A 13,267-nucleotide genomic window follows, 5' to 3' on the forward strand; every position below is an offset into this window, starting at 1 on the left:
AATGTTTCAGCCACACTAGTCCCACCTGCCTACGCTTGGTTCATATACCCCCAAACCAATCCTATCCACTGTAAGGGGTTTCTGCGCCGAGCTTTCGCCCAACCTAAGGTCCCCGTGCCTTGCTCTGATCCCTTGACCAGGCCGCGCACACTGGTTCCCCGTGAGTGGTTCGACCCACTCACCCCCTACGGTTCTAGACACTGGACTTAGATGCAGGAGCGTTTATAGTGCAGAAAAACTCAACCAGACCAGATTTGAAGACCAGGGTTTAAATGAAAAAAGGCTTTTATTGAGCGCTTGGGACTATTGTCCATGAATACTTATATACAGTTCTATAAGACATGTCTATAAAACACATACCGAATCACATGAATACTTTTGACTATGAATCATAAAACACACAACAGTTCTACAAGACATATACACGACTGTAAGATGGGGAATGTACAACACATCGCAAAATTGACCAACACACATTCCTTTACAAACCCACGTTTATTCAAACCACCCTCCCCTCTACACTAAACTATGTCCAGGATATACAGAATTGGGGTACATGCTCACCATGGGGCTATCACTGGGGTTACTGGCTGTTCGTCTTGCAGTATTTCTTCTCGAGTTGCGTGCCGGTTCCTCTCTCTTGCACTTCGCTTCTTCTTGCCTGTCTTTTCTTCCTCCTGCATCCGTTTGACTTGCTTCCTTGCATCCGTTTTCTTGCCTGCTTGCGTTCCTTGCAGGTTTTCTTCTTGAGTTTAAAACCCAAAAGTCGTGGCCAGTTATACTATTCTGACCCGTCCTATCTCCCGCCAGATCTTGGAATCTCTTTGTTTAAAAAGATATGTATGAGTTTTCTCTCTGATCTGCGCTTATGTCCGGGGATACCGGGGATGGCCAGATGGTGTTAATTGGTATTTCGTTGCGAGGTGATGGGTTTAACTGGTTTCCCATCACCTACCAGGTAGTTTTCTATGGGCTATTGTGCCCCCTTAACGAGATTAACTGTGTAGGTCGGCTTGGGGCATTGTGAGTATGCTGATGTCAGCGCCCCAGTGTCTGGACTTCGACCTGGTTTCGCAGGTTTCTGCATGGCCAATACCCATCCATTGTTCTGGCCGTGGCTTTGCAGAAACCTAGAGACTGGGTTGTAAGGTTTTTACTTTTTGTGGCTGGTCACGAGGTCCTGCGGCCATTTTAGGACCCACAGATTGTGACATCCTTTGTTAATCTGACTGCAGCCTTTCTCCGCTATCAGCTCCAGTCTCTCGTTTAAAATGTCCAAACTGCAGCTCTTTGGTTTTGTGTTGCTTTCAGAATGAGGGAAAACTTCTAAAATCTTACACCACTTACCTGTCAGTACTGTCACAATACATGGATTTCAGTAAGATTTTTGACAAGGTCCCACACAGGAGACTAGTCAAGAAGGTAAGAGCCCATGGGATCCAGGGCACCTTGGCAAAATGGATAAAAATCTGGATTAGTGACAGAAGGCAGAGGGTGATGGTAGAAGGGTGCTTCTGTGACTGGAGGCCGGTGTCCAGTGGGGTGCCGCAGGGATCGGTGTTGGGTCCCTTGCTGTTTGTAATCTACATTAATGATCTGGATGTCAACGTACAGGGCATGATCAACAACTTTGCAGATGACACAAAGGTAGGGGGGGTGGTGAATAGCGAGGAAGGGATCTGCAAGCTGCAGGAAGATATAGATGAGATGGTCAGATGGGCGGAGCAGTGGCAGATGGAATTTAATCCTGAAAAGTGCAAGGTGATGCACTTTGGCAGAAATAACTTGGAGAGGGAGTACACCATGAATGGAAGGACCCTAGGGAAGATGGGATTAAAATTAGACTGTGTTTGGTAACGGGCGGCACGGACACGATGGGCCAAAGGGCCTCTTTCTGTGCTGTAGGACTCTATGACTCTAATCCGAAATTGGGTAGGATCTCAGCAAGCATTGCAATAAACCACACAAATATAATTTCACACTGGACCTGGTTAATTTTATGATTATTCTTTTGCGGGGGGAGATAATTTGATGTTAGTGCAAACTGCAGTAATGTTTTTTCTAGTACCAAATATAAATGCAATCCAATTTCTGAGCAATCATGTTTGAAAAGTTTCAACCTATGAAATTAATTTCTAAACGGAATACACATAATTCTAGTCTTTGTGTAATGCCTGACAGGCTTCTTATTATTCAATATCATTTATTTAAAAGGCAGGCGGAACAAGATTCAAAGTTTTCTTTGTGCTGCTCTCCCACTAATTGTGTTCCACATGAAATCTCCATCTGACATTCTAATAAAGCCCAATTCAGCTGTAACCTGCAAATGAACAGGGAGAATAGAGTTATGGGTTCACACAGGAACAGAAGAACATGAAAAATGTTATATAACAGAATATCAAACAAACCTGTCCGTTCAATTGTGATGGATTATCTACCATCTTGAAGTGTCTAGTTTAGTTTAGTTTGGTTTATCATCATGTGTACTGAGGTAGAGCAAAAAGCTTTTGTTGCGTGCCACCCAGTCAGCAGAAAGACAAGACATGGTCACAATCTACATTAGGGCGGCACGGTAGCGCAGCGGTAGAGTTGCTGCTTTACAGCGAATGCAGCGCCGGAGACTCAGGTTCGATCCTGACTACGGGTGCTGCACTGTAAGGAGTTTGTACGTTCTCCCCGTGACCTGCGTGGGTTTTCTCCGAGATCTTCGGTTTCCTCCCACACTCCAAAGACGTACAGGTTTGTAGGTTAATTGGCTGGGTAAATGTAAAAATTGTCCCTAGTGGGTGTAGGATAGTGTTAATGTACGGGGATCGCTGGGCGGCACGGGCTTGGTGGGCCGAAAAGGCCTGTTTCCGGCTGTATATATATGATATGATGATAATCGATCCATTCTACAATGTACAGATAATTGATAAGGGAATAACGTTTAGTGCAAGGTAAAGCCAGCAAAGTCCGATCAAGGTTAGTCTGAGGGTCACCAGGAAGGTAGATCGTAGTATAAGAAAATAACTGCAGATGCATGGAAATTGGAGGTGAAGTGTATAAAGTCAGTGAGTTCTGCATGGGTGCAAGAGGTAGCACCAATGCAGTCGTCGATGTAGCGGAGGTAGAGTTCGGGGATGGGGCCAGTGTACGTCTGGAACAGGGATTGTTCGACGTACCCGACAAAGAGGCAGGCGTAGCTAGGGCCCATGCGAGTGCCCATAGCTACGCCTCTGGTTTGGAGGAAGTGGGAGGAGTCAAAGGAGAAGTTGTTGAGGGTAAGAACCAGCTCTGCTAGGCGGAGGAGAGTGTTGGTCGATGGGGATTGGCTGGTTCTACGGTCGAGGAAGAAACGGAGGGCTTCGAGACCATCCTTGTGGGGGATGGAAGTGTAGAGTGACTGGACATCCATGGTGAAAATGAGGGAGTGGGGGCCTGGGAACCGGAAGTTATCCAGGAGATGGAGAGCGTGTGAGGTGTCTTGGACGTAGGTGGGGAGGGATTTGACCAGGGGGGATAGGATGGAGTCGAGGTAGGTAGAGATAAGTTCGGTGGGGCATGAGCAGGCAGAGACAATGGGTCTGCCGGGACAATTGTGTTTGTGGATTTTGGGTAGGAGGTAGAATCGGGCCGTGCGGGGCTGGGGAACTATGAGATTGGAGGCACTGAGGGGTAGTTCGCCGGAGTTGGTGAGGTCGGTGATGGTGCTGCTGATGAAGGTCTGGTGTTCATCGGTGGGGTCATGGTCCAGGGATATAATATTAAATATACCTGGACTATCTCTGACATCTCCCTCCCGTTTCTGGACCTCACCATCTCCATCACAGGAGAAAAATTAGTGACGGACATTTATTACAAGCCCACCGACTCGCACAGCTATCTGGACTACACTTCTTCCCACCCGGTCCCCTGCAAAAAGTCTATCCCCTACTCCCAATTCCTCCGTCTACGCCGCATCTGTGCCCGGGATGAGGTGTTTCAGACTAGGGCTTCCGAGATGTCCTCGTTTTTCAGAAAACGGGGCTTCCCCTCCTCCATTATAGATGAGGCTCTCACTAGGGTCTCTTCTACATCCCGCAGCTCCGCTCTTGCTCCCCATCCCCCCACTCGCAACAAGGACAGGATCCCCCTCGTTCTCACCTTCCACCCCACCAGCCAGCGGATCCAACATATCATCCACCAACATTTCCGTCACCTACAACAGGACCCCACCACTGGCCATATCTTCCCATCCCCTCCCCTCTCTGCATTCCGCAGAGACCGTTCCCTCCGCAACTCCCTGGTCCACTCGTCCCTTCCTACCCAAACCACTCTAACCCCGGGCACTTTCCCCTGCAACCGCACGAGATGCAACACCTGTCCCTTTACCTCCCCCCTCAACTCCATCAAAGGACCCAAACATTCTTTCCAGGTGAGACAGAGGTTCACCTGCACCTCCTCCAACCTCATCTATTGCATCCGCTGCTCTAGATGTCAACTCATCTATATCGGCGAAACCAAGCGCAGGCTCGGCGATCGCTTCGCTGAACACCTGCGCTCGGTCCGCATTAACGCCACTGATCTCCCGGTGGCCCAGCACTTCAACTCCCCCTCCCATTCCCAGTCTGACCTCTCTGTCATGGGCCTCCTCCAGTGCCATAGTGAGGCCCGCCGGAAATTGGAGGAGCAGCACCTCATATTTCGCCTGGGCAGTTTGCGGCCCGGTGGTATGAACGTTGACTTCTCCAACTTCAGATAGCTCCTCTGTCCCTCCCTTCCCCTCCTCCTTCCCAGATCTCCCTCTATCTTCCTGTCTCCACCTATATCCTTCCTTTGTCCCACCCCCGACATCAGTCTGAAGAAGGGTCTCGACCCGAAACGTCACCCATTCCTTCTCTCCCGAGATGCTGCCTGACCTGCTGAGTTACTCCAGCATTTTGTGAATAGATCGTAGTTCAGCCCTGCTCTCTGGTTGTGGTAAGATGGTTCAGTTGCCTGATAACAGCCGGGTATTCTACTTTTTTCACAAACGGGAGAACTAAATACTAGACAAACAAATCGATTGTTAAACAACAAAAAAGGAATTGAGAATTTTCACTTCGGTTCCCTCAAGGTGTTTAAATTTAGTCCAGGAAATCATCTGCTCAGCAGTTACATTGCTTGAGTATGCCATTCAGACTTTGCCTGATGTGGTTTCTTCCTTGCTTTATCCTCGGGGTCTATATGTTCACACGATTCACATGCTGCAAGTATCCAGACACACTATGGATGATACTGGTACCACCTCAGGCCTTCCTGTGAATATTCTGAGAAGCATCCTGTCCCATTCTGGCTTCCGTTATGTCTGATTGTCAAATGAGATACAATTGACTTTGCTGTTACAATGAAGAACCCGTGCTTCAAAGATTCACTTGCGAGAGAGTAAGTGAACATTTACTCTGACATTTGAACTGCACCCAGTGCATTCGGACGTCTGTAGGGAAGTCTGAAACTAATGGTCAACCAGTAGTTGTGTGGTTGTGCTGGGTTCTGGTTTCTTCCCAGTTAGTAAGGGCTGTGGTAAGGAGTTTGTATAAATGTAAACTTCAGTTAAGTTGTGATCATGGTTTTAAGAGAGAGTGTTTTGGTACACACTCTGAGGGTAGCAGTTCCCCACAACCTTTAACGTAGCAGTTTCCCTTAGTAGCTTACAAACCTAAACTTCATTACTCTACTATTTAAAAAGAAAGAAGTGTAGCGTGTGCGGGAAGGGACTGTACAAATACCATTTACACAAGGTAGACACAAAATGCTGGGGTAACTCAGAGGGTAGGGTCGCCAACTGTCCCGTATTAGCCGGGACATCCCGTATTTTGGGCTAAATTGGTTTATTCCGTAATAGACCGCCCTTGTTCAGTATTAGGCCCGGGGTGGTGGGGGGAGGCGCTGTAGACCCGATATCAGTAGGGCCGGACACTGTAGGCCCGAACGCTGTAGGCCCGGACACTGTAGGCCCGGACAGTGTAGGCCCGGACGCTGTAGGCCCGGACGCTGTAGGCCCGGACAGTGTAGGCCCGGACGCTGTAGGCCCGGACAGTGTAGGCCCGAACGCTGTAGGCCCGGACAGTGTAGGCCCGAACGCTGTAGGCCCGGACAGTGTAGGCCCGGACGCTGTAGGCCCGGACAGTGTAGGCCCGAACGCTGTAGGCCCGGACAGTGTAGGCCCGGACGCTGTAGGCCCGGACAGTGAGTGCCCCGAAGCTGTAGGCCCGGACACTGTAGGCCCGGATGCTGTAGGTCCGGAAAGTGTAGGCCCGGACACTGTAGGCCCGGACACTGTAGGCCTGCATGCTGTAGGTCTGGACAGTGTAGGCCCCGATGCTGAAGGCCCGGACGCTATAGGTCCGGACAGTGTGGGCCCCGACGCTGATGGCCCGGATGCTGTAGGCCCGGATGCTGTAGGCCCGGACACTGTAGGCCCGGACACTGTAGGCCCACACGCTGTAGGTCCGGACAGTGTAGGCCCGAACACTGTAGGCCCGGACACTGGAGGCCCGGACACTGCAGGCCCGGACACTGCAGGCCCGGACACTGTAGGCCTGGGTGCCACGTAACGGAGGTTGCATATCAAACCACCTCCCGGCCCGGGTGGCCGCCATTGGAGGAGCGGGAGCACGTGGCCGCTGGCTGGGTGAGGTCACGTGGGGCGCGGGGCGGTGACGTCACCTTGTCCCTTATTTGGGAGTGAGATAGTTGGCAACCCTATCAGCGGGACAGACAGCATCTCTGGAGAGAAGGAATGGGAAGCATTTCGGGTCGAGACCCCTCTTCAGACTGAGGCAGGGGAGAGGGAGATACAGAGATAAGGAAGTGTAAGGTGTGAAAAGAATACAAAGGGGATAGGGATCAAGGAAAATGTAGAATAGAACATTGTTAGCTAGGAGAAGGTACCAACAAAGCAAACAGAGATAAAATGTAAACGAAGACAGTCAGACTAGTCAGAGAATTGGGAAAGGGTGAGGCATTGAGAGAGAGATAGAAAGCAAGGTTTACTTGAATGTAGAGAAGTCATCATTCACACTGCTGTGGTATAAGCTACCCAAACAAAATATGAGGTGCTGTTCCTCCAATTTACGCTGGGCCTCACCCTGACAATGGAGGAGGCCCAGGACAGAAAGGTCAGTGTGGGAATGGGAGGGGGAGTTAAAGTGTTTAGCAAAAGAGAGATTAGGTAGGTTTAGGCGGACTGAGCGGGGGTGTTCGGCGAAACGATTGCCGAGCCTGCATTTGGCCTCGTTGATATATAGGAGTCCATTCACACAGGAACCTCTGGACAGCTCCATTGTGAACTTGTACACCATGTCACATTCAATATGTCAACTTAAAAATGTGGTTACGTTTCATGAGCTTATGTACGCAATTAAAGATTCCTTGGTGTCCAGAAAATGTGTGTGGCATCCCTCTGCCATGTATCTCCACTTAACACTGACATTTCCAATAGATTATGACTCCGTTCTAGTCTCGACCCAAAATATTGGCATACACCTCATGCGTATTGATGTACACCTGCACCTTTTTTGTTTCAGTCACCTGATGATCGCTGTCTTCACAGACATTTGTTTACAGTTCATTTACTGACCCTTCTATCCAAGGCCTGCTCCATTGAAAGAGTGAGGCCACAAACAAGTTGTAGGAAGATCGCTTCATATTTCGCTTACAACCAGTGGTATGAATGTGGAATTTAGATTTAGAGATACAGCACAGAAACAGGACCTTCGGCCCACCGGGTCCGTGCCGTCCAGCGATCCCCGCACATTAACACTATCCTACACACACTAGGGACAATGTTTACATTTACCCAGTCAATTAACCTACAAACCTGTACATCTTTGGAGTGTGGGAGGAAACCGAAGATCTCTGAGAAAACCCACGCAGGTCACGGGGAGAACGTACAAACTCCGTACAGACAGCACCCGTAGTCGGGATGGAACCCGGGTCTCCGGCGCTACATTCGCTGTAAGGCAGCAACTCTACCGCTGCGCCACCGGTAAAATTCTCTAATTTTAAGTAACTTCTATCTAAACTCAAATCACATTTGTGGTTGCAGTGTAAAAGCCGCTGAGTAATGTGAAATAGTTATTGCTAGCTCAATGAGCAGAAAAAGCACGCAGGCAGCAATGGCAGCATCACTCACGTCTTCTCCATCGCGAGTTGTTCACGTGGGTGCTGATGGCAGCTTTGGTGGGAAATGAGTTAACCAAATAGACAATAAACAATAGGTGCAGGAGGAGGCCATTCAGCCCTTCGAGCCACCACCGTCATTCAATGTGATCATGGCTGATCATTCTCAATCAGTACCCCGTTCCTGCCTTCTCCCCATACCCCCTGACTCCGCTATCCTTAAGAGCTCTATCTAGCTCTCTCTTGAATGCATTCAGAGAATTGGCCTCCACTGCCTTCTGAGGCAGAGAATTCCACAGATTCACAACTCTCTGACTGAAAAAGTTTTTCCTCATCTCCGTTCTAAATGGCCTACCCCTTATTCTTAAACTGTGGCCCCTGGTTCTGGAGTCCCCCAACATTGGGAACATGTTTCCTGCCTCTAACGTGTCCAACCCCTTAATAATCTTACACGTTTCGATAAGATCACCTCTCATCCTTCTAAATTCCAGTGTATACAAGCCTAGTCGCTCCAGTCTTTCAACATATGACAGTCCCGCCATTCCGGGAATTAACCTAGTAAACCTACGCTGCATGCCCTCAACAGCAAGAATATCCTTCCTCAAATTTGGAGACCAGAACTGCACACAGTACTCCAGGTGCGGTCTCACTAGGGCCCTAAGAAAGCAGAAAGCAGAAAGTCAGGAAGTCAGCAACACATGATTGCAAAAGCCAGCAGGACGCCTTGCTAATGATCTTTCAGTCCCTATCAGAATAGGCCATCTTTGCTGCAAGTCGTCCATCTGTGAGTTTGGCTCAGTCTTTGTCTCTTCATTAGTGGAATGACAAAGTATCTCAGATCTGAAATTTAAACTCCGTTTCTCTTTCCCCAAATACTGCCATTTTGTTTCTATTTCAGATTTCCAGCATTTGCAATTCCTTTTTGATTTTCTTTCCTGTTTTGTACGAAAAGCTAAGCAAATTTCATACATCATTTATAGCAGCCCTGTTATAATGTATAAAGCTGGACATTTTGTATTTGCTTTTAGAAATAACCTTGTGTTGATTCGCAGAGTTACTCCAGCATTTTGTGTCTATCTTTAATGCTAAGGGCATCTCCTAATTTGAGGAAGGACATCCTCGCTATTGAGGCAGTGCAGCGTAGGTTCACAAGGTTAATCCCCGGGATGGCGGGACTGTCATATGAGGAAAGATTGGAAAGACTGGGCTTGTATTCACAGGAGTTTAGAAGGAAGAGAGGGGATCTTATAGAGACGTATAAAACTATAAAAGGACTGGACAAGCTAGATGCAGGAAAAATGTTCCCAATGTTGGGGGAGTCCAGAACCAGGGGCCACAGTCTAAGAATAAAGGGGAGGCCATTTAAAACTGAGGTGAGAAGAAATCTTTTTCTTCAAGAGAGTTGTGAATTTGTGGAATTCTCTGCCACAGAGGGCAGTGGAGGCCAATTCACTGGATGAATTTAAAAGAGAGTTAGATAGAGCTCTAGGGGCTAGTGGAATCAAGGGATATGGGGAGAAGGCAGGCACGGGGTACTGATTGTGGATGATCAGCCATGATCACAATGAATGGCGGTGCTGGCTCGAAGGGCCAAATGGCCTCCTCCTGCACCTATTTTATATGTTTCATTGACACGCAGCATTTCTGGTGAGAAGCTATACGTGACATTTCTTAATTGTCTCGACCTGAAACGTCACCTATCCATGTTCTCCAGAGATGCTGTCTGACCCCCTGAGTTACTCTGCATCTGCAGTTATTTTCTTATGCTGCCTGACCTGCTGAGTTACTCCAGCACTCTGTGAAACGTCACCTATCCAGGTTCTACAGAGATGCTGCCTGGCTCGCTTTTTGGTAAACTAGCATCTGGCATTCCTTGTTTTTATATTCTTCTGTCAATTATGTGACCGCTCCCTTGTTTGTTACTTCTTTGTATTTGTGGTTCCAGCACTCTTGCCTGTCTCTCTCTAGCTAGCAGTTGCACCCCAAAACCTGCTTGACATTATGGCCCCAGCTACACTGCCTGTTCACTGTCTGTTTAAATGCCTCTCACATCTTACTATTGTATCCGCACCATTGTTTCCCTGGCAGTGTGTTACTGGCACCCCTCAACCTGTGTGTAATAAACTTGCCTCGCAAATCTTCTTTAAACTTTCCCCTCGCACAGAAGGTAGTTAATGTGTGGAACTCATTGCCACAGAGGGCTGTGGAGGCCACGTTAGTGGATATTTTTAAGGCAGAGGTAGACAGGTTCTTGATTAGAACGGGTGTCAAGGGTTACGGGGAGAAGGCAGGAAAATGGGATTAGGAGACAGAGACCAGCCATGATTGAATGGCGGGGGGACTCAATGGGCCGAATGGCCTTATTCTACTCCTATAACTTGTGAACGTGTGAAAATTCAGTGGAGGCTTGACTGGGTAGATGTTGAGATGCTTCCACCAACAGGAGAATCTTGGACAGGTTGACATAGTTACAAAGTTAGATGGCAGCCATTAAGATCCGAGGTACATAGGGACCTTTTGTCAAAGAGAATGGTGAATCACTTGAATGCTCCAGATAGAGAGCATGGAGGCCAGACCAATATTAGTGTTTAAAGAGGAAGTAGATCATTGACCATCATCGATTGAGGCTATGCAAACTGGCACAGATGAGGAGATTACACCAGGGCAGATCAGCTGTGATATATTGAACGGCAGGGCATACTTAAGGAGCCAAGTGCCCTACTCCTGCTCCTATTTTCATATGTTCTTATGTTCTTGGCAGAGAGATCATAAGGTAATAAGTGATAGGAGCAGAGTTAGGCCATTCAGCCCATCAATCCAGCTACACCATTCAATCAATCATGGCTGATCTATCTCTCTCTCTCAACCCCATTCTCCCGCCTTCTCCCCATAATCTCTGACACCCGCACTAATCACAAATCTATCTATCTCTGCCTTAAAAATACCCACTGACTTGGCCTCCACAGCCTTCTGTGGCAAAGATTTCCACAGATTTACCACCCTCTGACTAAAGAAATTTCTCCTCATCTCCTTTCAAAAGAACGTCCTTTAATTCTGAGGCTGTGACCTCTAGTCCTAGACTCTACCACTAGTGGAAACATCCTCTCCACATCCACTCTATCCTAGCCTTTCACTATTCATAACGAGAGCTGAGGCAGAAGAAAATCTTAAAACTTAGTCTTAAAATCTTAACTTAGTCTTAAAAATCTTAAAACTTAGTCATAAGACTATTTTTAAATAGTCTTCTAAACAGATATTAACAAAAGTAATAGAGCTCGCCCACCTGTAAAATAATAATTTACTTTGCAATATGGTGTTAAAAAGGTTTAAATATCACTGCATGCAACACCGTAGGGCAGTCACGGTGGCGCAGCTGTAGAGTTGCTGCCTTACAGCCCTTGCAGCGCCGGAGACCCGGGTTCGATCCCGACTACGGGTGCCGTCTGTACGGTGTTTGTACGTTCCCCCCGTGACCTGCGTGGGTTTTCTCCGAAATCTTCGGTTTCCTCCCACACTCCAAAGACGTGCAGGTATGTAGGTTAATTGGCTTGATAAATGTAAAAACAGTCCCTAGTGGGTGTCAGATAGTGTTAAAAAACAGTCTCCCCGCGACCCGCGACCTGTGTGTAGGATAGTGCTGGCTCGAAGGGCCGAATGGCCTACTTCTCCACTTATTGTCTATTGTCCATTGTCTATTGTCTATAATATGTTGGTCGGCACAGACCCGATGGGCCGAAGGGCACTGTATCTCTAAAACTAAAACTAAAACTAAAACTAAAATCTCGAATTTAGGAGAGAAGCTGACATTGACAAAAAATGCAATGAATGTTTACAAGAAAGTCAGTGGTGTTTAGCATCTTTCCCCTGAAGGCAAGCTGTTACATTTTGTTTTCTCCCTCGGTAAAATGGTGTCAGTGGCATCAGGCCACTCTATCTGAACAGCTCTTAAAGTCTTGAAAAGCTCAAAGACGCGTTTGAAGATTTTATCTCATTATCTCTGACGTGCAGCTGTGATGAAGATGTGAGATGATGAACATTTAATGGAACTAGCTGTTCGCCCAATTGAAATTATTTGAGGTGCTAAAAAACAATCACTATTCCCATCGTCAAACAACCAAAGACTAAATTGAAAATATTCTCTAATAGAGACCTCAATATTATATTTATCTCATTATGCACATCCTTCTGCAGGTTCAGTCTGTACTTGAAGGTCATGCTTGAAGAAACTCCATCCTCTGCCTCGTCTGTGCCTGACCTTTTTGCTTCCCGGGGGGGGGGGCAGACCCTACAGACAAGTGAGGCTTTGATTCACCATCCCTGCTCCAAACCTCAGCTGCTGTGGCCAAACAGGGAGCCGTGACCTGCTGTGTCTTCAGCAGAAAGTGCGGAGAAACAACTCACTTAAGGATTATATGCATTGGGCCAAGTCTTCCGCTGAGAACTATCTGGGGAAATCAAGCTCGTGGATAGTCAAAGCCGATGAATGTATCTTTAAACACTCAGCGCTCCTGTCTTCTGGGATATCTTGATCAGTTTTCTTTCATTTGGTGGCCAGCTCTAATTGGGTGAGGCGTATGAAAGAGTGGTATAGATTTTGTGGTCACACATTATTTATTAATCTGTTTAGAGATCACTACCACCTGCTTATTCACCAGAGAGAAGAATGTTTTCTAGCATTTTCTGATTTTAAACAATTCACAGCGACAGGTTTGGCCTTGTTTTCCAACGTACTTCCTCAATGTATCAATAATCTGGGGGAAAAAAAGAGGAAATCACCTCCAGGAAGATTGAAACACCATTAGATAGTATGAAGAAGGGTCTCAACCCGGAACGTCACCCATTCCTTCTCTCCAGAGATGCTGCCTGTCCCGCTGAGTTACTCCAGCATTTTGTGTCTATCTTCGATGAAAACCAGGATCTGCAGTTCATTCCTACACATTAAAAAAACATTATCCGTTTTTCACATAAAATGTCAACGTGCCAATGGATAAAGTTTTGTCGACTATGTATTTGCAGAGACAATTCGAGAGCATTCAACAAATACCGCATCCTCTCAACCCCTCTCGGGCGGTCACGGTGGCGAAGCAGTAGTTGCTGCCTTACAGCGAATGCAGCGCTGGAGACCCGGGTTCCATCCCGACCA

The sequence above is a fragment of the Rhinoraja longicauda genome, chromosome 7 (assembly GCF_053455715.1).
Source record: "Rhinoraja longicauda isolate Sanriku21f chromosome 7, sRhiLon1.1, whole genome shotgun sequence".
Classification (NCBI taxonomy): Eukaryota; Metazoa; Chordata; class Chondrichthyes; order Rajiformes; family Arhynchobatidae; genus Rhinoraja; species Rhinoraja longicauda.